The 21,963-nt window shown below is 42.7% G+C and overlaps 1 long non-coding RNA gene across 1 annotated transcript; it reads right to left on the bottom strand.

Annotated features, from left to right (window-relative positions):
* Positions 1-6,478: 6,478 nt before the first annotated feature.
* LOC122697846 lies at positions 6,479-21,751 on the bottom strand. Its single transcript, XR_006342183.1, has 3 exons — positions 21,657-21,751; positions 7,514-7,813; positions 6,479-6,758 (listed from the first exon to the last, which is right to left on the bottom strand). It is a non-coding gene; the product is annotated as an uncharacterized LOC122697846 (long non-coding RNA).
* Positions 21,752-21,963: the final 212 nt, after the last annotated feature.

The raw sequence follows: 21,963 nt of genomic DNA, 5'->3' as shown, positions 1-21,963 counted from the left end.
CTATCACCTAATACAGTACTTACCATGTGGGAGGTATTGTTCCAAGTGCTTTGTGCATATTAACTCATTTAACACTCTAAACACTACTATGAAGTATGTTCTATTGTAATCCTCATTTTCAGATGAGAAAAGTGAAGCCCAAGCTGAATGCATTCAACAGAAAGTAAGAGGCAGGTTGAGTTGCAGTCTGAACCCTAACCAGAGTGAGGTGAAAGTTGCTCAGTCGTGTCCAAGTCTGCGACCCCATGAACGGTAGCCCACCAGGCTCCTCTGTCCATGGGGATTCTCCAGGCCAGAATACTGGAATGAGTAGCCATTTCCTTCTCTGGGGAATCTTCCCAATTCAGGAATCGAACCCAGGCCTCCCTCATGGCAGGTGGATTCTTTACCATCTGAGCCATCCTGCCTGACCACAGAGGAACCATACTTGCTCTGTACACCCTCAGACTCCCTTTGCAATATTTCTCTATTTCCCATTAAGCCTGCTTTAATCCTCTACTTCTTCCATCAGAAAATTCTCTCAGGAAAGGATCAGATATGTCTTAAAACTTGGTGCACGTGTGGGTCCCTGTGCTGTCTCCCAGGGTAGATTCCTAGTAAGCATCATCATAGATTGAGGGACTTTTATCTCTTTATACAAAATCTCAAGCACAGGTCTGCAGATGGGTAAGGATTTGAAGAAATATTGGGAAAAGAGAGGAGACAAAGACCTCAATCTCCCTGGTGTTTCCCAGGGAGCTGGTCCAGCCCTTTGTCTGACTCACACTATGTAGTGACTGTGGTGATTTTGCCACCATCTTGGTCTCTACCACTGCTTTCTAGCTTATGACCAAAATTTTCTACCTCTAGTCCCAACCCTCTACCCATCCCCATCAAGCTTCAAACATATCTTCGACTACATGTTGAATATTCCTTCAATAAGTTGGATGCACCCCAAATTCAAGATGTATAAAATGAATTCATTACCCTGCCCCAAACCTGACTATTCACTCAATCTCTATGAGTATGGACCCATTTTCTTCCTGGGAGTCCTCCTCGTTTCCTCTCTCTCAAGATGCCAAGCTCATCTTCCAAATCCAGCTTGAGTCCTCTTCTTTCCATTTCTTCTACAACTACCCGAGTTCAAGTCTTCTTCATGTCTTTCCAGGACTACGGCAACACTCTTCTAACTGGTTTTCCTAATTCTAGTCTCATCCCCCAACTGTGTTCTTCACACGGTCAGGGAGGGATTCAACCTAAAACGCCAACCTTACAACATCTCTCCCCTACTCAGGTCCCTTTACTGTGTCAGTATCATTAATAGAATAATATCCAAGTCCCATAACTTGATGAAGTGGCCCCTCTCACCTAGCTCTGATGCTCTTTCCTGCCTCACTCTTGTCTCATACTCAATGCTCCTCCTACAACACCGAATTGGCAGAGTTTCCAATCACACCCGGCTGTATCAGGTCCCGTGCCCCTACTCTTACTGTTTCTTCTCCCTGGTGGCCTCCTCCCAACATGCCTTTGACTTGGTATCCCATAACCATTTTCTAAAATGCAGATCAGCAGTTTCCTTCTCTTAGAACCCTTACCTGAGCCTCTCCTCAACCAGGCCATGTTGAATAGCCACTTCCAGTCTTCCTCAATACCCTGTGCGTCTCTGCAAATTGCATGATAATTAGTACCTTAGTGTTGTAACAAAAATACCGCAGTCGGAGTGGCTTATCAACAAAGAAACATTTATCTCAGCTTTGGAGGCCGGGAAGTAAGTCCAAGGCCAAGATGCCGGTAGATCCTGTCTGATGAGAGCTTGTTTCCCAGAAGTCACATTGCCCACGTGTGGGAAGGGGCCAGCACTTCTCTGGGGCCTCATTTGTAGCGACTCCAATCCTTCACCAGTGCTCCAGCCTCATGATGTAATCACCTTCATACCACCTCCCCATAGCATCACTTTGGGGTTGAGATTTCAACTCATGAATTTTGGAGAAACACGATCTATAGCAATTAGGAATTGTTTTAATGTTCCATTATCTCTCAAACACATACAGGTGGTATGTTTTGATTCCTAGAGCTTAGCATAGTGCTAAGCACACAGTAAGAACTTAATAAATATCTGTTGAATAAATGAATATGTGCATACCAGATGTGCTTGTCTAATGAATTCTCTAGGCCAGAATACTGGAGTGGGCAGCCTTTCCCTTCTCCAGGGGATCATCCCAATCCAGGGAACGAACCCAGGTCTCCCGCACTGTAGGCAGATTTTTTACCAGCTGAGCCACAAGGAAAGCCCGTTGTCTATTGAACCTTACTATAAAGCTGTTTCATTCATTAAAAACCTACTACATTCAAAATGCTCAGCTTCTGGCTTCTGGGGAGGAGGTAAAATACTACAGTGAGGAAGACACAGGCTAATCCCTGTAGGAACTCACAGTCAAGTGGCAGAGACAGATATGTAAACAAAAAATTATAGGATGATGTGATAAGTACTGTAATAGAGGCAGCCATAGCGTCCTAATGGAGCCTAAATTAGCCTGCAAATTATTCCGTCATTCTAAATATACAGAAGACAGAGTTAAAGATGAATGCATTGACTAAAGCAGAGGAGACTCTGGAGGTTGTGCAGGAGAAAGTAAGAATTACTGTAATCTCCCCGAACAAAGTTGTCATGGCCACCAACACAGGGAACAGTTTTGTCTGACAGAAATGATGACCCATTCCTAGGCCAGTCTCAGAATGATGAAGTGCAAAGGGCAGGGACTCAAACCTGGGCTTGCATCTACTAGGTGACCTTGAGCTGGTCAGACAGTGGCTTCCACTGGGGTGTTGGTTAGTTCCCTAAGAAATGCTGATTGTCTTGCTTCCTAAAGCCAGGATGTCTACTGGGCTAAAGGAGTAGTGGAAGAGGGCTAGCCTGTAAAGAGACTGGAGTGAAGTCCCACACTCTCACAGACGCACACCCACTCCCAGGCATACCATGGCGCCAACTACAATGGAACGGTTAGTGGAAGACCATTCACAGTGATGGCTGCAGGTAGCACAATGGTGAGAGGGACTTATGGGCCGTGGAGCTCAGAATTCTTCAGGTTATGGCGAAAAGGTTGAAGGATTATGGTTTCATTCTGGCACAAGGGAGGAAGCCCTCCAGCTGATGATGCTAAGCAAACTAACTGGTAAATCTCAGTCCCTTTAAGCTTCAAGACAAGTTGGTGGGACTTACCTGTATTCCACTTACCCTCTTAACATATATAGAGCCATTTCGATTTGGCTCATTCCTTTCAAAGATGATCTATACCTCCACAGCCCTTACAGGCTCTCTTCGCTTCATCCACCCTTTAGTGAACAGTCCCATTATTAAATTCCCAGCTGAGTGGGGGCTACCTCTTTCTGCAGCAATTCTGGGGGAGCCAATCAGAATATGAGCTCCTCCCGGGGTATCTGATACACCTCTGGGTTCTCAGCACTTTTTATTTGTTGTTGTTTACTCACTAAGTTGTGTCTGACTCTTTTGTGACCTCATGGACTGTAGCCTGCCAGGCTCTTCTGTCCATGGGATTTCCCAGGCAAGAATACTGGAATGGGTTGCCATTTCCTTCTCCAGGGGATCTTCCCAACCCAAGGATCAAACTCACATCTCCTGCATTGGTAGGCGGATTCTTTTCCACTGAGCCACCTGGGAAGGCAGCACTGTTTATGGTAGCAGGTAAATTCTAGATGCCAATAAACTTTGTCTGCATGGATCAGTTCTGGTATTGTGGTTTTCTTAATATCTGCCTGGGGCAGGGGAAGTTTCTCTTACCCTTGGATTTCCTGATTATTACCGCTCTCATCACCCAGAGCTGTTTGTATTTATCTAGAAGCCCTGCTGCCTCTGAACCAATATCACCCCCACAGTCTGCTAATGGCTCTTTTCCCTAATAAAAAGTAGGTGTTTCTGGAAATAATTAGATGTGTGTCACGCCCAGTTGAAGCCAGGTTCAGGGAGACTAGGATCTTTCATCTAGTGGACTTTGCATCCTTCGGGCCCCTCATCCATTTGCTGTACAAGCAGCTGAGAACTGAATTAGAATGAAGTGTTTCACCCATTGGGTTATTTCTGTCCCATCTAACAGCACTTGTTTCTCTCAGAGGTCATTGTTACTGCCCTGCTTTTTAAAAGCTAGAACATTTATTAAAGCTTCCCATCTGAAGTCTGTTTGGTGAAACCATGCGTGGGTTTACACCCACCAAACCAAGCCAACTCTGAAAGGCATCAGAACCCTTTTTTTTTTTCTTTTCCAACCTATGAGAACTTTCCTGGCCTTCCATGTTGGCTGTTGTGTTGGGAAACCTGATCCAGATCTACCTTACTCTCTGATCTCCAGGTCTGCTTTCTCAGTGGAAAGCAGTGTCTGTATTAACCTTCTTGGACCCACTCAAAAGGAGCAGAATTCTCTTGATAATTTTGATGGTGCATTTTCAGTTGCCAGGCCAAAGAACTCTTCCTGTTTACAAGCATGAAATTGACTCACATTGTCTTGAAGGTTCAGAGCAGGAAAGAACCGTTTGAGGTCAGATGAGAAATTAAAGCTCAGAGAGGTAAGGGACTTGCCCCAAATCACACAGCTGTCAATGGGGGAAGCAATGACCAGAACACAAGTGTCCTAACAACCAGGCCAGTGAGTTTTCACTACTTCTTGGATTACTTTGCTTTGTACCCAAGTTCTAAAATTGTCAAGTATATTTCTCTTGCTTGAATTAGTGTATCACTTGATTATGTGAGGTCTGATGAAGTTATTAAAGAGAAACTGTGTACCTAAAAGTGACTTTTTAAATGCCATGTCAGATTTCATGTTTTGAAAAACTGTGTTAATCAGACATGTGTGAGTTTTCTCATGAATGAACTCAGATATTTCAGGTAGACTTTTACATGCTGAACTCATCCACAAAGTTAAGAAATGTATTCAATACTGACCAATCAGCAGTTCCAGTTTCAACCTTTTCAAACTCATGTGAATGCCTATTTTCCTGGGACATTCACCACAAGAAGGTTGGCAGTTAAGCTCTGGCTACCTTATTTTAGCAGTCTGTACAGTATCATGTTTGAGTCATGTATATTTGTATATAGAAACTGCTCTCTGATTTGCTGATTTTTTATCTAATAATTATGTCATTTGTTGAAGAGCAGTATTGAAGGCCCTAACAATAATTATGAATTAGGCTATCTCTCCTTTCCAGTCTCAGTTTTTCCTTTATGTATATAAGACTCTATTATTTGGTATATACAACTTCAGAATCACTTATCTTCCTGGTGAATAATCCTTTTAACATTTTGTAATGTATCACTTTGTCTCTAGTAAGTTTCTTTGCTCAGATAAAGCCTACTTTATCTAATATTAATATTATTATTCTTTCTTTTTGAAATGAATGCTTATATGGTACATATTTTTAATCTTTTTACTGTCAGCCTACCTATTTTGTTGACATTAAAGCAAGTTTCATGTAAATATCATAGACTAGTTGTGAAGTTTTTCTTAATCCACTGTGCCAGTCTCTGCCTTTCAATAGTTATATTTAGGCATTTACATTTAAGGTAGTTTTTAGTTTATTAGGACTTAAGTTTTCCATTTAGTTACTTGTTTTCTCCTTATTTCCTCTGTTTTTGTTTTTTTTTTTTTAAACCACTGTTCCTCCTTTCATGCCTGCTGTGTGTTCATTAAATACTTCTTAAGATTCTATCTTGGTTTAATTATAGTATTTTTGAGTGTATCTGTTTGTCTAGTTTTCTTAAGGATCGCTCTGGGTGTGACAATATACATATGTGACTTATTACAGCCTACTGGCGTTACAGTTTGCCTCTTGGACTTCTTATTTCCATTTTAGTCTCTTTACTTTTCCCACTTTTAAATATCATAGTCTTGGAAATCAGATTGTGTTATAACTTTTGTTCTACTCATTAAATAATTTTTAAAACTCATGAGAAGAGTTGGTCTGTTATTTATACAGCATATCTGCTCTCTACATTGTTCTTTCATCCTCTCTGATGCTTCAAGCTTCATCCTTTTGCCATTGTCTTCCAGTTAGAATTATAGACATCCCTCAAGATCCTTGGGTGATTAGTTTTAAGACCTCCTGCAGGTCCAAAATCCAAATGTGCTCAAGTCCTTTATATAAAGTGGTGTAGCATTTGCCTATAACCTAGGTACATCCTCCTGTACATGTTAAATCTATAGATTACTTATAATCCCTAATATAGAATAAATGTTATGTATAGGCAGATCTTGGAGATATTACAGGTTCAGTTTCAGGCCACCACAATAAAGCAAATAACATCATAAAGTGAGTCACTTGCAACTGTTTGGTTTCCCAGGGCATATAAAAGTTGTATTTACAACATTCTATATGCAACCCACTCCAGTGTTCTTGCCTGGAGACTCCCAGGGACGGCAGAGGCTGGTGGGCAGCCGTCTATGGGGTCGCACAGAGTCGGACACGACTGAAGTGACTTAGCAGCAGCAGCATAGTTTATTTAGTGTGCAGTAGCATTATTTCTGAAAGAATGTACATATCTTAATTAAAAAATACTTTACTAATAAATAAGGCTAGCCATCATCTGAGCCTTGGGTGAGTCATTGTAGAAACATCAAAACTCACTGATCACAGAACACCAAACAAATGCAATAGTAATGAAAAAGGTTGAAATATTGTGAGTGTTATCAAAGTGTGCCATAGAGACACACAGTGACAGATCTGTTGGAAAACTGGTGCTGAGACTTGCTTGATGCAGGGTTACCACAGACCTTCAATTTGTTAAAAAAAAAAAAGAAAGCAATTATCTGTGAAGTACAATGAAGCAAAGTGCAATAAAATGAGGTATGTCTATGAATAGTTATAAATACAATAAAAATTTTACGTTAATAATTTCCGTCTGGCAAATTCAACTTTTGCTTTTTGGAACTGTCTGGAATTTTGGGGGGTGGGGAATATCTTTGACCTGCAGTTGGTTGAGTGTGTAGATGTGGAACTCATAGATATGGACATGTTCAGTCATGTCTGACTCTTTGCACACTCATGGACTGTAGCCCACCAGGCTTCTCTGTCCATGGGATTCTCTGGGCAAGAATACCGGAGTGGGTTGCCATTCCTTTCTCCAGGGATCCTCCCGACCCAGGGATCGAATCCAGGTCTCCTGCATGCAGGCAGCTTCTTTGCCATCTGAGCCACCAGGGCCTATATAGATATGGAGGGCTGACTGTAATTCCTTGAACCATGTTTTAAGGGCAAGTCTGCTAGTAACAATTCTTTTACGTTTTCCTTCATCTGAGAATGTATTTATTTCCCTTTCATTCCTAAAGAATAGTTTTCTAAGATACGGAATTCACTGTTAACAGTTTTTTTCTTTTAGCACTTGAAAACACTGTGTAACTTCCTTCTGGCCTCCACTGTTCTAGGTAAGAAATATGCTTTTATTTGAATCTGTGTTCCGCTATGGTTAATGCTTCATTTCTCTCTGGTTGTTTTGAAAACTATCTTTAGTTTTCTGAAGTGTACTTACAATGTGTTGTGGTTTGCATTTCTTTGGACTTCCCATATTTGGAGATTGTGTAGTTTCTTAAGTCTGTAGACTTATACCTTTTACCAAAGTTGAGAAATTTTCAGCCATTAAAAAAAATGCTCTTTCGATCTAACTCTTTTCCTGTTTTCCTTCTGGATCTCCAGTGATGTGAGTTTTGGATCTTTCGTTGTTGTTCCATAGTTCCCAAAGGCTCTTGTAATTAGGTTTTGTTTTTTCCAGTCTATTTTCTCTCTGGTTTTTGACTTGAGTAAACTGGTCCAGAAATGATGTAGAACAATTCTGTAAAAAAAAAAAAAAATTATGCTTCAATTACAAAATAAATAAGTAAATAAGTAAATAAATGGAGCTTCCTTTTTTTTTTTTTTTTAAAAAAAGGGTTAATTGATTGTATCCTCTGTTATCTCTACTTTGGTACTGAGCCTATTCAGTGAGGTTTTCTGGTTTTTTTCTATTACTGTACCTTTCAATTCTATAATTTGAATTGGGCTCTTTTTTATAGCTTCTACTTCTTTGTGGATATTTTCTATTTTTTCATCTGTTTCAAGAGAATCTTCAATTGCCCATTAAAGCATTTTTTCATGCTTCATATTAAATTAATGTAAAGCTGCTTTACACTCCTTATCAGATAATTCCAATATCTGATTCATTTCTGTGTTGGTAGAAGTCGATTGTCCCTTTGAATTCAAGCTGTGCTTTTTCTGGTTCTTGGTATGGCCAGGGTTTTCAACTGTATCCTGGAAATTTTGATTATTATCTTAAGACTCTCTGAGTCCTATTTAAGTCTTTTATTTGAGCAATCAGTCACCCTGTTTAGGGGTAGCGCACAGGTCTTGGCCTGACTGTCGTAGACCATGGTTCCAATGACAGCCTAAGTTCCTGAGCCTTTGCAATGCTACCTGGATTTACTTTGTGTATTTGGTGACACCGGGGGTCCCAATATTACAACCAAAAGTATCTCTGGACATTACCAAAACTCCATGGGGAGAAAATCACCCCTAAAGTGAAGACCATTACTCTATAGAAGCCAAAAGAATTCAATGTCCTCCATGCGGAACAGGCCATGATCCTGTGGGGAGACGGGAGTCTGCTCTCCCCTGAAGCTTTACAGAAGCACCTCAGCATCTCAATCTGGGTTTACATGCACTGACTCCTCGGCTTGGGATGAGGAAAGGCTTTATTTGCCTCTTGTTCCATCTCAAATGTATACTCAGGGAGGATATTGATAATGACTCCTATAATGGACCAGAATTTGATTTCCTGTAGAACCCAGCTCAGAGATTAATCTAGCCCTTGAAAAACAAGTGGTCTTTATTAAGGAATTACAGCTATCGAGTTTCAAGGTGAAATCCTCTTAGTATTACGTCTATGGCAGGCATGTTTATATATTCTGCTTTAAGACATCTGCCAAAGATTGTTATCCGATACATCTTTTTTTTTTCATGTTAGTTGGTTTTCTACTTATTTCTGCATTGCTGACATGACATCAGGTGACCTTTTGAAAGTTTTTTTTTTTTTTGCTTTTCTGCCTGGAAACATGGGGCAGTGTTTCATAAAAGCAAGGAAAAGGTTGCTGTGTTGTTTTTTTTTAAATCCCCTTAACAAAAAAGTAAACAAAAAGATCCAAAAACACACACAAACTGCCAAATTGTTTATTGCAAAGTTGACTCATTTGGTCAAAAGGAGTTGTTTTGGTTAATAATTTACTCCACTGACCCCTGAATAGAAATGCCACACTTGACCTGTATGAAAATGAAGTGAAACCTCCCAGAACACTTGTTTACAAAATGGCTGAAGTTTAAGGTCAAATCTGTAGGGCCCTTTGGCATTTTCTGTCTGCCAACCCTGTCTGAATCATTATATATCAATTATTCATCTAGAATGTTTTACATTATCTGGTTGGTGGAGGTACATTTTCCATCATTCTCCTCCAGAAGGTTCATGGTATTTTTGGGCTACTCAAAGGGATTCCAGTTTTTATTGGTGCCAAAAATAAATCACATGCCAATGCAGAAAAAACTCAGCCTCTCTCTCTTACCTTCAACAACAGTAGATTTCTCTGAAACCTGGCCTGCTCAGGATGAGAATGTTTTCCAGCTTGTGAGCTACTGTTGACAGAAGTACAGCTGCTTCTCATCTGGTCAGAGGTAAGATCTCTTCCTGACCCTCTCCTCCAGTATCAACCCTTTCTATACTCGTCTTCAAAGCTATCAAAACTTTTTCCATGATATTCTGCCTTTTCCCCTTCCCTGTCCACCTTCCAAGATTCAGAGAGAATAATGTTAAAATGATATGGAAAAGGCTTACATAGGGAGTAGATGAAGCCTAGCCACTTGTCTTCAACGTTGACCTCAAACCATGAGGCTTCTTTGCCAATGAGCTACTTGAAGTGCTGAGGAGGTGACTTTTTTTATGTTTTCGGAAACAATGATTGTTTCACGGCAGGCCTATTGACTCCCAACTGTTGTAATAACACAGAACAGCTTTTACAAAGTTTTTGGCTCTTTTGATGGTGTTAACGTGAGCATCCCTGGTTCCATGAGTCTAGTTGTAGCTTTCAAAGTGAGTAGCATCTCAGGAGCTAAGAGAGAATACACTGGGCCTAGAAGCCACTGGGCAAAATGCCACACAGGAAAACCCAGCGCTCAGTCCCAGCACTGCCATTTTTCTACCATCAGTGACATCATCATGGGGATACTGAGAGAGAGGGGATGACTGAGGAAAGGTTTGCAAGATGCTGGATGATTTGGGAGGTCCTCAGATTGCTTTCTGTCTGGTGAGGCTGCTGGTCTGCAGCTAAGTGTTGACTTCCAAAGAATCATGTTCTCCAGAGTGAAGTGAGGCAAAGCCTGGTCACCTAATGGCCAATAGTGTGGGCTCCAAAGTCAGCATGCCCTTCTTCAAATTCTAGTTTCTCGTCTTCTCACCCCTGTGATAGCAAGCAAGTGAATGAAAGTCTGAATCTCAGCTTTTTCAACTGTAAAATGGGATAAGAGTGGCCAACTCATCACAGGTTGAATGAGACAGTACATGTGAAGTGCTAAGGACAGAGCCTGTCAGGTAGTGAGTACTCAGTAAGTGTTAGGTTTTATGATGGGAATTACTCCCAGCCTGTCTGTGCTTACAGCTGCCACCTGGTCAGACTGTCCGTCTAACTGACAAGTACCCCACCACTAGAAAGTATAGGAGCAGAAAGCAGCAGGAACAACTTTCACGGTGTATCTTTGGTGAAGGGCATGTTGAGGTGCTAAATCTGTCAATAGGTTCTTCGTTGCAAGAAGGCTGAACTCTTTCCAGGAAACATTTGATGGGAACAATTTTCAAGCATATTTTAGAATTCTCTTAAGGTCAACATTAACTTTTAAACTGTAGAAGAGCTGTTACTCTTGACCTGGGGCTTTCCATTAAGTCTGTAACTCAGAATTTCCCAGTGCCCCCTGAGTAGTTTCTTAGGAATTGAAAAGAGCAACTGAAATAGACTTCAAGTCCAAGGTTTGTGGATTATCACAACTCTTTCTTTGTGTGTGTGTGTGTGTGTGTGTGTGTAATGGGGGCAGGTTCATGTGGGCAAGGGTAGGTAAGAAGAAAAGTAAATGCTCAGTGTTGACCTGGTGTCTTTGCTTTAATCAAGGGGGATTGTAAGTAATAATCATAAGTCTTCTGCTAACAGAGTGACATATGGAAAAATTCAAGTGTGTTCAACTGTTTACCAAATTCTGAAACCTCCGAAAACTGATTTTGAATTCATAGCTCAAATATTATCTAGTTAGTATTTTCTTTTGTAGAAATCAGAGAGCTGGAGTGACTGTTCCTTCACTCGGATGGGGACACATGTGTGTGGCTCTAATGGACCACACAGGGGCCCAAGGATCCTGGGAGTTCTCTGTGTTTGAGAAACAGAGAAACAGTTCTCAGGACCACAGAGATCGTAGAATGGGAAGAAAAAGGAAGAAGTTGCAAAGGTCTTCCAATCTCTCTGCCCTGCAGCTTCCAGCCCCAGCCCAGCAGGGGGACAGCGGGATGCTGAGCTATGGAACTTTCCCCAAGCCCAGAGAAGAAGGGGTCCCTGGGCCCATGCCTAGAGCTCCCGAGGAGATGCAGTGTGAGCCCTCTCAGGGAGGAGGAGGGTATTTCAGACCAGAGGGGGTTATTTCAGCTTCCCATCCTGCATGGATTCTATGGACTGAATGTTTGTGTCCTCTCAGAACTCACATGTGGAAACTCTAGTTCCCAATTGGATGGTATTTGGAGACACTTTTATGGGTAATTAGGTCACGAGGATGGAGCCCTCAAGATGGGGTTATTGCTCTTATAAGAATACACGGGAGAGTTTGCTTCCTGTCCCTGCTCTCTGCCTTGTGAAGATACAACAAGAAGACGATGATCTACAAGCCACAGGGTGGTCTCTCACCAGACACAGGGTCTGCTGGCACCTTGATCTTGGACTTTCAGCCTCCAGAACCACGTGGAATAAGTTTCTGTATTTAAGTCACCCAGTCTGCGGTGTTTTTGTTATATCCGCCTGAGCTATCTAGGACAGTGGGTAACACACTCCGTCCCACCTCCATTTCTTTGGGTGGGCAGAGACATGTTTACAGTGGGAGGCAAAGTGCTGGTGCATCCGTTTGGCCTGGTGTGGACTGAGCCTGGTTGAAGGGTAGAGTGAGCGCCTCTTCAACTGCCTGAGAAAAGGAACAGGATGAGGAAATAGAACATGTCCTTTGAAGTGCAGAAACTACGTGGTTATTGTTGTTCAGTCGTTCAGTCGTGTCTGACCCTTTGCAACTCCATGGACTGCACCACACCAGGCTTCCCTGTCCTTCACTATCTCCCGGAGTTTGCTTAAACTCATGTCCACTGAGTTGGTGATGCTAGGCAACCATCTCATCCTCTGCCGCCCCCTTCTCCTGCTCTCAATCTTTCCCAGCTGAAACCATAGCTATTAAATATTGACCATTTAAAATTATTATGACATACAAAAAAAAATAAAATTATTATGACATATTATTTTCATTAACTCATTAAAACAAAGATCTGATCCACATAAATAATAATGCACAGCTTAGTAAGCACATCAGTGGCCCAAGCACGTACAAAGCACTTTACACGAATTCTCTCATTGTTTTCCTTTCCACAGCCCCCCAAAGTAGCTTCTGTTGTTCCATTTTACAATTGAGGAAGCCACATCTGAGGATCTGAGTGGTTAAATAACTTATCCAAGGGCACAACAATAAAGAGCAGAACTGGGACTTAAAGGCATTTCTCTCTGACTCAGAAACCAATTATCATATGGGGACTCTGTGTGCTTTCTTTGAAACTACTGCGTGAATCTAAAGTCATTTCAAAATAAAGAAGGTTATTTGAAAAATAAAATCCATTGTCTAAATCGATTTACTAGGCTATTTTTTTCAAGCAATTTGTGAGAGTTTTGCTTTGCCTATTGGCTAAATTTCCTGGAAATTTTGAAAGTCTGTTACATCTTCGCCTGGGGGTCCTTCCAGCATCTACATTCCTAAAGTGTTCTTCTTTTATTTCTTCACGTAAAACACTCAGGGTAGAGCCTGCCACGTGGAAAGCTCTCGATAAATGTCAGTCATCACCGTCATCATTATCATAATCACTATTTTCACAAACAACCATTGGTTACTTAATATTTTAAAAGCCAGCGAACATATTAATCGCCCCTACTAGACAGTGAATGACTCAAGAGTAGGGCCCACAGAGGTGCTTAACCTATTATTAAAACAAATAAATACCTGTGCTCACAATTAGATCTTGCAGCAAAGACTCTTCTGATCAAGGGGTGGTTTATTCCTGTTTCTGTTTATAATTCTCCTTAGACCTGGGGAAGCAGGGGTGTTGTCAAAGTGCTGTGTGCTCCATGACTCTTGGCCACTTTGTAAGAGAAGTACCCTTGCTCCAGCCAGCTGATGGCTTGGGGTCGGGATGCAACTGACTTAAAGGCACCCATTCCTAAGACAGTTTTCCTCTTGCATGTTCTCCTTTGGCTCTAAGTCAGGTCCAGTTCCCCTCTTTGTTGTGCTGTGCATTGGGGGAAAACCCACAAATGGGAACGCAATTGGTATGCTCTCTCATCCCTCATGGACACAATTTAAAAGGAGTCAGATTGTCTTTTCTTGCTGTCATGTTCATTTCATATGCCATGTTCCCCTTTTCACTAAATGCCAACAACTGTTTATGAATCCCCAGGAGCCGGGAAGATTAGGGGCATGGTTTCAGAAGCCTGATGCATCAGGAAATGTGAACTCTGAAAAACAAAAGTTTTCATTGAGGCTTTGCTGAGCTAGCACACTCTGAGTTCACTGAGACGGCAGGCCCCATCACATGAGTTTGCTCAACCAACTGGTGATGCCTGACCAGGGTACTGTTTTCAAAGATGTTAGTTCTAGGTAATTGCTGGAAAAACCCTCTAGCTCAGCACTACCCAACAGAACTTGCTGCAATGCTGGAGAGTTTTACGTCTACCTTGGCCAATAAGGTAACTACAAGCCACATGTAGTTGAACTATAGCTAGTGCAAATGAGGAGCTGTTTTATCTGTTTTAACTTACTGAGACTTAACTTGCCTCATGTGGCTAGTGGGGAAGTCCAGGAGCCTTAGTGGTAAAGAATCTACCTGCAATGCAGGAGATGTGGGTTCAATCCTTGGGTCAGAAATATCCCCTGGAGAAGAAAATGGCAACCCACTCCAGTATTCTTGCCTGGGAAATTCCATGGACAGAGGAGTCTGGCTGAATACAGTCCGTGGGGTTGCAAAGAGTCGGACATGACTGAGCGACTAAACAACAACCACGTGACTATCATATTGGGTAGTGAAGTTCCGGGTGAACAAGACTGAGGGCTTCTGGGAATGCAGGACACTTGATATTCAAACAAGACAATCCCAGGCAAACTAAGATACTCGATCACTCTAAAGCAGATCTCTTTGTATGTCTGGCATTTTTGGAAGTGTGAATTAGACATATGCTGGCTACAGTGTAGGGTGAAAGGGAGAGAAACGCAGAGGCAAGATAAAGAACTGAGTTTTCCTTCCCGAGCAAAACACAAGTAAAATATTCCTTCAAATGAAGGGATTGATGTGATCATGGAGTTGATTCTTCAAACTGAAATAGCCTATGTAAAACTTCAATAAAAATATGAATATCAGAAACACCAACAAGACACTTGTCCTCAGACTACCTGAGGACACTACCAGTAACTTACATGAGCATATTTTGAAGCTCACTCAGGTGGGAAAATAGAAGGTAATTGGTGAATTCACTGAAAAATCATACCTGTCTTGATTTCCTCATCCCAGCCAAGGGAAGGGTTAAGAACCCTTAGAAGTTTCTTCTTAGATATGCTTTTCATGGGAAAGTCTTCTTTACCCCAAAGTCTCATCTACCTGCCAGCCAGCAAGCCTGAAACTCACCTTGAGTGGCTTCCTCTGGAGTAAGCATTGTCCTCTGTTAAAATACAGATATCTTCTAAGAAGGGTCACAGAGGACCATATATTAGTATCATTTTGTAATTCAAAAATTTATTAGATTGATCTGAACTACCAAGATTGTGAAGGAATGAAATAAAGCAGTAGCCTCCCAACACCTTTGATTATGTTTTCTTATCAAGAAAACTTTTGAACTCTGTCCCCAATATATGTATATTTATTGGTAACTACTGTTTATCCAAGAATACACAGAAGAACTGTACAAAAAAGATCTTTATGACCCAGATAAGCACAATGGTATGATCACTCACCTAGAGCCAGACTTCCCAGAATGTAAAGTCAAGTGGGCCTTAGGAAGCATCACTATGAACAAAGCTAGTGGAGGTGATGGAGTTCCAGTTGAGCTATTTCAAATCCTAAAAGATGATGCTGTGAAAGTGCTGCACTCAATATGCCAGCAAGTTTGGAAAACTCTGCAGTGGCCACAGGACTGGAAAAGGTCAGTTTTCATTCCAATCCCAAAGAAAGGCAATGCCAAAGAATGCTGAAACTACCACACAATTGCACTCATCTCACATGATAGCAAAGTAATGCCCCAAATTCTCCAAGCCAGGTTTCAACAGTACATGAACCGTGAACTTCCAGATGTTCAAGCTGGATTTAGAAAAGGCAGAGGAACCAAAGATCACATTGCCAACATCTGCTGGATCATCAAAAAAGCAAGAGAGTTCCAGAAAAACATCTACCTCTGCTTTATTGACTATGCCAAAGCCTTTGACTGTGTGGATCACCACAAACTATAGAAAATTCTTAAAAAGATGGGAATAATAGACCACCTTACCTGCCTCTTGAGAAATCTGTATGCAGGTCAGGAAGCAACAGTTAGAACTGGACATGTAACAACAGACTGGTTCCAAATAGGGAAAGGAGTACATCAAGGCTGTGTATTGTCACCCTGGTTATTTAACTTACATGCAGAGTACATCATGAGAAATGCTGGGCTGGATGAAGCACAAGTTGGAATCAAGATTGCTGGGAGAAATATCAATAATCTCAGATATGCAGATGACACCACCCTTATGGCAGAAAGTGAAGAAGAACTAAAGAGCCTCCTGATGAAAGTGAAAGAGGAGAGCGAAGAAGTTGGCTTAAAACTCAACATTCAGAAAACTAAGATCATGGCATCTTGTCCCATCACTTCATGACAAATTGATGGGGAAACAATGGAAACAGTGAGAGACTTCATTTTTTGGGGCTCCAAAGTCACTGTGGATGGTGACTGTAGTTGTTAAATTAAAAGATGCTTTCTCCTTGGAAGAAAAGCTATGACCAACCTAGACAGCATATTAAAAAGCAGAGACATTACTTTGCCAACAAAGGTCCGCTAGTCAAAGCTATGTTTTTTTCCAGTAGTCATGTATGGATGTGAGAGTTGGACCATAAAGAAGGCTGAACACTGAAGAACTGATGCTTTTGAAATGTGGTGCTGGAGAAGACTCTTGAGAGTTCCTTGGACTGCAAGGAAATCCAACCAGTCCATCCTAAAGGAAATCAGTCCTAAATAGTCATTGGAAGGACTGAAGCTGAAGCTGAAACTCCAGTCCTTTGGCCACCTGATGCGAAGAACCGACTCATTTGAAAAGACCCTGATGCTGGGAAAGATTGAAGGTGGGAGGAGAAGGGGATGGCAGAGGATGAGATGGTTGGATGGCATCATCGACTTGATGGACATGAGTTTGAGCAAGCTCTGGGAGTTGGTGATGGACAGAGAAGCCTGGCGTGCTGTGGTTCATGGGGTTGCAAAGAGTCGGACACGACTGAGGAACTGAACTGAACTGAACTGTCTATCCAGGGCTTTCCTGGTGGCTCAGATGGTAAAGAATCTGCCTGCAAAGCAGGAGACCAGGGTTCAGTCCCTGGATCTGGAAGATCTCCTGGAGAAAGGAAGGGCTACCCACTGCAGTACTCTTGCCTGAATAATTCCATGAACAGAGGAGCATGGTGGGCTACAATCTATAAAGTCACCAAGAGTTAGACAGACTAAGCAACTAAGAATTTTACTGTCTATCCATATGTTTTAATAAAGCAATTTTTAAAAATATTAGACACGTGCACCCCAATGTTCATCGCAGCACTGTTTATAATAGCCAGGACATGGAAGCAACCTAGGTGCCCATCAGCAGATGAATGGATAAGGAAGCTGTGGTACATATACACTGTGGAATATTACTCAGCCATTAAAAAGAATTCATTTGAATCAGTCCTAATGAGATGGATGAAGCTGGAGCCCATTATACAGAGTGAAGTAAGCCAGAAAGATAAAGAACATTACAGCATACTAACACATATATATGGAATTTAGAAAGATGGTAATGATAACCCTATATGCAAAACAGAAGAAGAGACACAGAAATACAGAACAGACTTTTGAACTCTGTGGGAGAATGTGAGGGTGGGATATTTCAAAAGAACAGCATGTATGTTATCTATGGTGAAACAGATCACCAGCCCAGGTGGGATGCATGAGACAAGTGCTCGGGCCTGGTGCACTGGGAAGACCCAGAGGAATCGGGGGGAGAGGGAGGTGGGAGGGGGGATCGGGATGGGGAATACATGTAAATCCATGGCTGATTCATGTCAATGTATGACAAAACCCACTGAAATGTTGTGAAGTAATTAGCCTCCAACTAATAAAAAAAAAGATAAAATAAAAAGAGCTAAAAAAAAAAAAAAGAAAAAAAATATTTTGAAGAAAAACCCCGCTTTCTATTTTGTTTTATTTTGCTTTGCTTTGCCGTTCTCATGTCTCTAGTCATTTGCTCTAGATCGGCATCCATATTAAAATGTGTTCATAATTTCAGTCATCTTGGTTACCTGAATCACAACGGCTTTGAAAGTAATTATGTCTTTGATGTCTTGGTGTCATTAAATGAGTTAAAAATTATCCTGTTTCACATTTTAGCATGAATTACTTAGGTTTTATTTCTCTTATTTTGCTCCTTCACATTGAAACCTTTCTTGTACATTTCTTTTTCTTATCACTGGACCATTGGAGGATGGTGGTGACCTGGAGCTACAGTTGCTGAGATACATATGAGAATGAAATCAAGGCATTGGGTCTGGCCCCTTTATAGATCAATTTACTTGCAGTCTTGCTGTCAGTGGTCACTAAACTTCATTGTGCATAAGAATTAGCTAGAGATCTTTTTTACCCTCTGATTCCAACCCAAGAGATTCTGTTTCACTGGGTCTGGGGAAGAATCAGCCTTTGGAATAAGATCCCCTCCCCTCCCCTCCCATTCAGGCAGTCGGTAATTGGGCTGTACTCATATCTGGCACAGACGGTAAAGTGTCTGCCTACAATGCGGGAGACCCGGGTTCGATCCCTGGGTGGGGAAGATCCCCTGGAGAAGGAAATGGCAACCCACTCCAGTACTCTTGCCTGGAAAATCCTGTTGGAAGAGCCTGGTAGGCTACAGTCCACGGGGTCAAAAAGAGTCGGACACGACCGAGAGACTTCACTTCACTTCACATATCTCCAGAAATACTCGAGGAGACAGTGGGAATGGGTGATCACCAAAGCACCTTTAGTAGTGAGTAAAACAGTCTTGACTTTATAACATGGTGACAACTGCTCAGAAGCGTGATCTTTGTCACAGAATTGCTAGAAATGGGGAAACGGAGGGGCGGAGTGTGTGGATGTGGGTGTAGACTGTACACGTGTGCAGATGCAACGTTTCTATCTCTGACACAACACTTTAGAATTGATTTTCTTTCTCCAGAAGGAAGCTTGTTTTGAATGTATCCATTTTCAATATGCTAAATCCTGTAGAAATTATACCTTTTTAGTCTTAAGCTTCCAAAGAATTATTTGCAAATTCGTGTCTCATTAACAACTGTGCCACACACACCCCCACCAGCCCCCCAAAGACAATTGCTTAAATCAGATATCTTGATTTGTGGTTTGCAGTGAGACTTAGGTCAGACACTAGGACACTAAGAGAACACACTAGAAGAACTAAAAGACGCTAAAAGAACACAAACAGCTTATGACATCCAACTGTACACTTCACTTTTTGCCACAGATGGGTAATGTAATCAGGAGGACAGAGACAGTTGAATCATTTACTTCCGAGGACCCTCTTAAGCCCAGTAAGCGTACAGACCCTAAATAGATGAGCCTAATCCCCAGATCCTGAGCGTATCCAGGCCTGTCTGTACCAGCATGAACACAGGGCATGGTTCTGAAGAGAGGATTCTACATATGCCCGCTGATTAAGAGAAGGGTAGTTATTGTTGAAATAGAAATAAAACTCCATTTCAAATTCAGGCTCTTTGTAAAGTCTTCTTGCAGTTCAACGTTCACTTTCGCCACTTTCCTTTCTTTTCTTTGTTTAGAGATGTGCATGATCTTGAAAAGTCAATGTGCGTAACTAGAATATGAACTTCTTTCTTTGCTTATAGGAATTAATTTGGCAAAAGCTGCGATGAATTGAGCAAGAGTGTTCGCAGTAACCTTATTTGTGTATCTAACCTCTGAATAAGATTGCACCCTGTGATTACTTTGAAATGCTGCCTAAAGTTTACGTGTTGAGGGCTCAAGGTTGCCGGAGGGCTTTAGGGAGACCCTCATGGTATGAGAGAGGAAGGTTTCTTGTTTCTTGATTTCCCACAGAAGTCATATCCTCAAGCAGAATTCTACGATCTGCTGCTCATTGAAAACACATCAGTCCTGAAAGAAAAGTATTCTGGGGGTCATTCTAAATCAAATCCCTGAGATTTGCTGGTTTAGTTCAATAGGAAGATCTAACAGCAGAGGTGCCACAACTCACCCCAACCAGCAAGGTGATATAGAGGGTTTACGTGAATTTATCACCTCATCCTATTGCCCTCCCTCTGGGGCCACTGTGGTCCCCCAACAGATTTCTTCCCTACTGTCTCATATGCCTTCAGGACTTTTTCAGTGTTTCTCAAGAACTTAGCAGTTTCATCCCTTGTAAGCAGAAAGGCCCAAGAGCTGTGACAGGGTGCAGTGGATCGCATCAGGCTCGATGAGTGGCACTTAGAGGCCAGTAGTGTGTGTGTGGGGGGGTGTCCTTTTCTTCCCCTCTGCTGCTCCCAGCTGGAAACTTTGCCACCAAAAGGTTTCCCTGGCTCGTTGGTGGTAACTCATCTTGTTGGGTGAAAGATAAAAGAACAAAAGACTAGGCACCACAGTGCATGTCAATACCTGGGACATAGGAAAATAAGGCAGGCTAGATCATGCTAAATTCCTCTTAGCTTTTTTCTTTTTCAGGGTATAGGGGAAACATTTTCTGATTCTGTCAGTCAAAGTGTCCGTCGCTCAGTCGTGTCTGACTCTCTGCGACCCCATAGACTGTAGCCCGCCAGGCTCCTCTGTCCATGGAATTCTCCAGGCAAGAATACTGGAGCGGGTCGCCATTTCCTTTTTCAGGGCAAGTTCCCGAGCAAGGGATCAAATCCGGATCTTTTGCACTGCAGGCAGATTCTTTACCAACTGAGGTACCAGGGAAGCCCTTTTCTGATTGTAAAGAAGAGAATAAATTACAGCTTGACCCCTAGGCTTTGAAAGGAAGAATGACGAAGGAAAGGGGCATTTTCTCAACTTATACGCACTCACTGTTGCAGAGATGATTCATGGAGCGTTCAGATGCTGGGAGCCTGAGGCCCTCCCACTACTGCCTGGCTGGGGAGGTGGGTCGGGTATGGCCTAGCGTTGGTGTGGACACCAAAGCAGCAAGTGGCACGACACACCTTAGCTTGCTCTTCTCTGCCTCATTGGGTTTTTATGGTCTAGACCTTCCAGAGATGGTCACCCAGCAGCACAGGGCCTGCAATGACAGGCGTACTTGCTAGGGGCCTTCCAGGCAGCAGCAGTGCTGTATTGATAAGCTAACATAATAGTGACTTAGTGGTTTAAAGTTTAGGAAAGTTTTCACTAGATTAGAGGAGGAGGAGTAGTCCTTGAGCACATCATAGGGGAAGATGTGCAGCTGAGGAGGGCCTTTCAGGGTTTTGGAAAGCACATCTGGATGACACCCTGCTGACATTTACCCTATAGGAGTTTGATAATAGATACTCACTATCAGTGGGTATTTTAAGAACACAAGGAAACAAGATGCCCTGTGTAGTGTTCAAGTTGGAGAAAATGACATGTGGAGGAGGAAATGGCATCCTGCTCTTAGATCTCAATGTATGCAGTGGGCAGGGAGGTTCCTCACCACCCCCTCACCCCTCACCCCTCCGTCATCTTTGACCAAAGCAGTTTAAAAGGCATTAGACCGCTCCATGCGATTTCACAGGAGAACTGGAATTGAGCAGACATCTGGCAACACTTGAGTGGCACAGAAAATCAATGCTCAGAAACCCCAGCTGGAGTTCTAAGAAGCCGCACAATTCCACGTCGCTGCCCACCCACCGGAGGGCCCCTCGCCCTCTCCACAACTGCTCATCTTCACACCCTGATAAAGCTCAAATGCCAACTCCCAGGCATGGAGCCCACCTCCGGCGGCCCGAGTTTCCTAAGAGTGAAAGGCAGGGAGTCGAGACCACGCCAGCTTCCTGCGTGCCGGGGGTCTTCCAACCCAGAGCTCCGCCGGCCGCCTCTTGCCCAAAGGTCAGAAACGCTGAGTGGGCCGGGCAGGGCCCTCGCCCTTACCTGGTGATGCAGCCACCTCCCTGTCCAAGCCAGTCGCTGGTCTGGTAGGATGTTCACCTGCAAACTGTTTTTCTTAAGACTTAGCCTCACCTTGTGTGGTTTCCACACGGATGGCTCTGTTCCCAACCACGGTCATCACACGCTAAGTTGCAAAACAGAAGAACGAGAAGGGCAGCTCTGGTCTGGGGAGTCCCTGGGGCTGGCTGCTCGTGAGAATGCCCTCAAAGGCGAGCCGGCAGCATACCTGACTGGTGAATGGGGATGGTTGCGGCTCCCAGGAAGGGGGGGGGGGGGGCGCAGTTGCTGG

The sequence above is a fragment of the Cervus elaphus genome, chromosome 7 (genome assembly GCF_910594005.1).
Source record: "Cervus elaphus chromosome 7, mCerEla1.1, whole genome shotgun sequence".
Classification (NCBI taxonomy): domain Eukaryota; kingdom Metazoa; phylum Chordata; class Mammalia; order Artiodactyla; family Cervidae; genus Cervus; species Cervus elaphus.
Note: the sequence above shows the minus strand (reverse complement) of the source record. Positions and strands in the feature narration are given on the sequence as shown.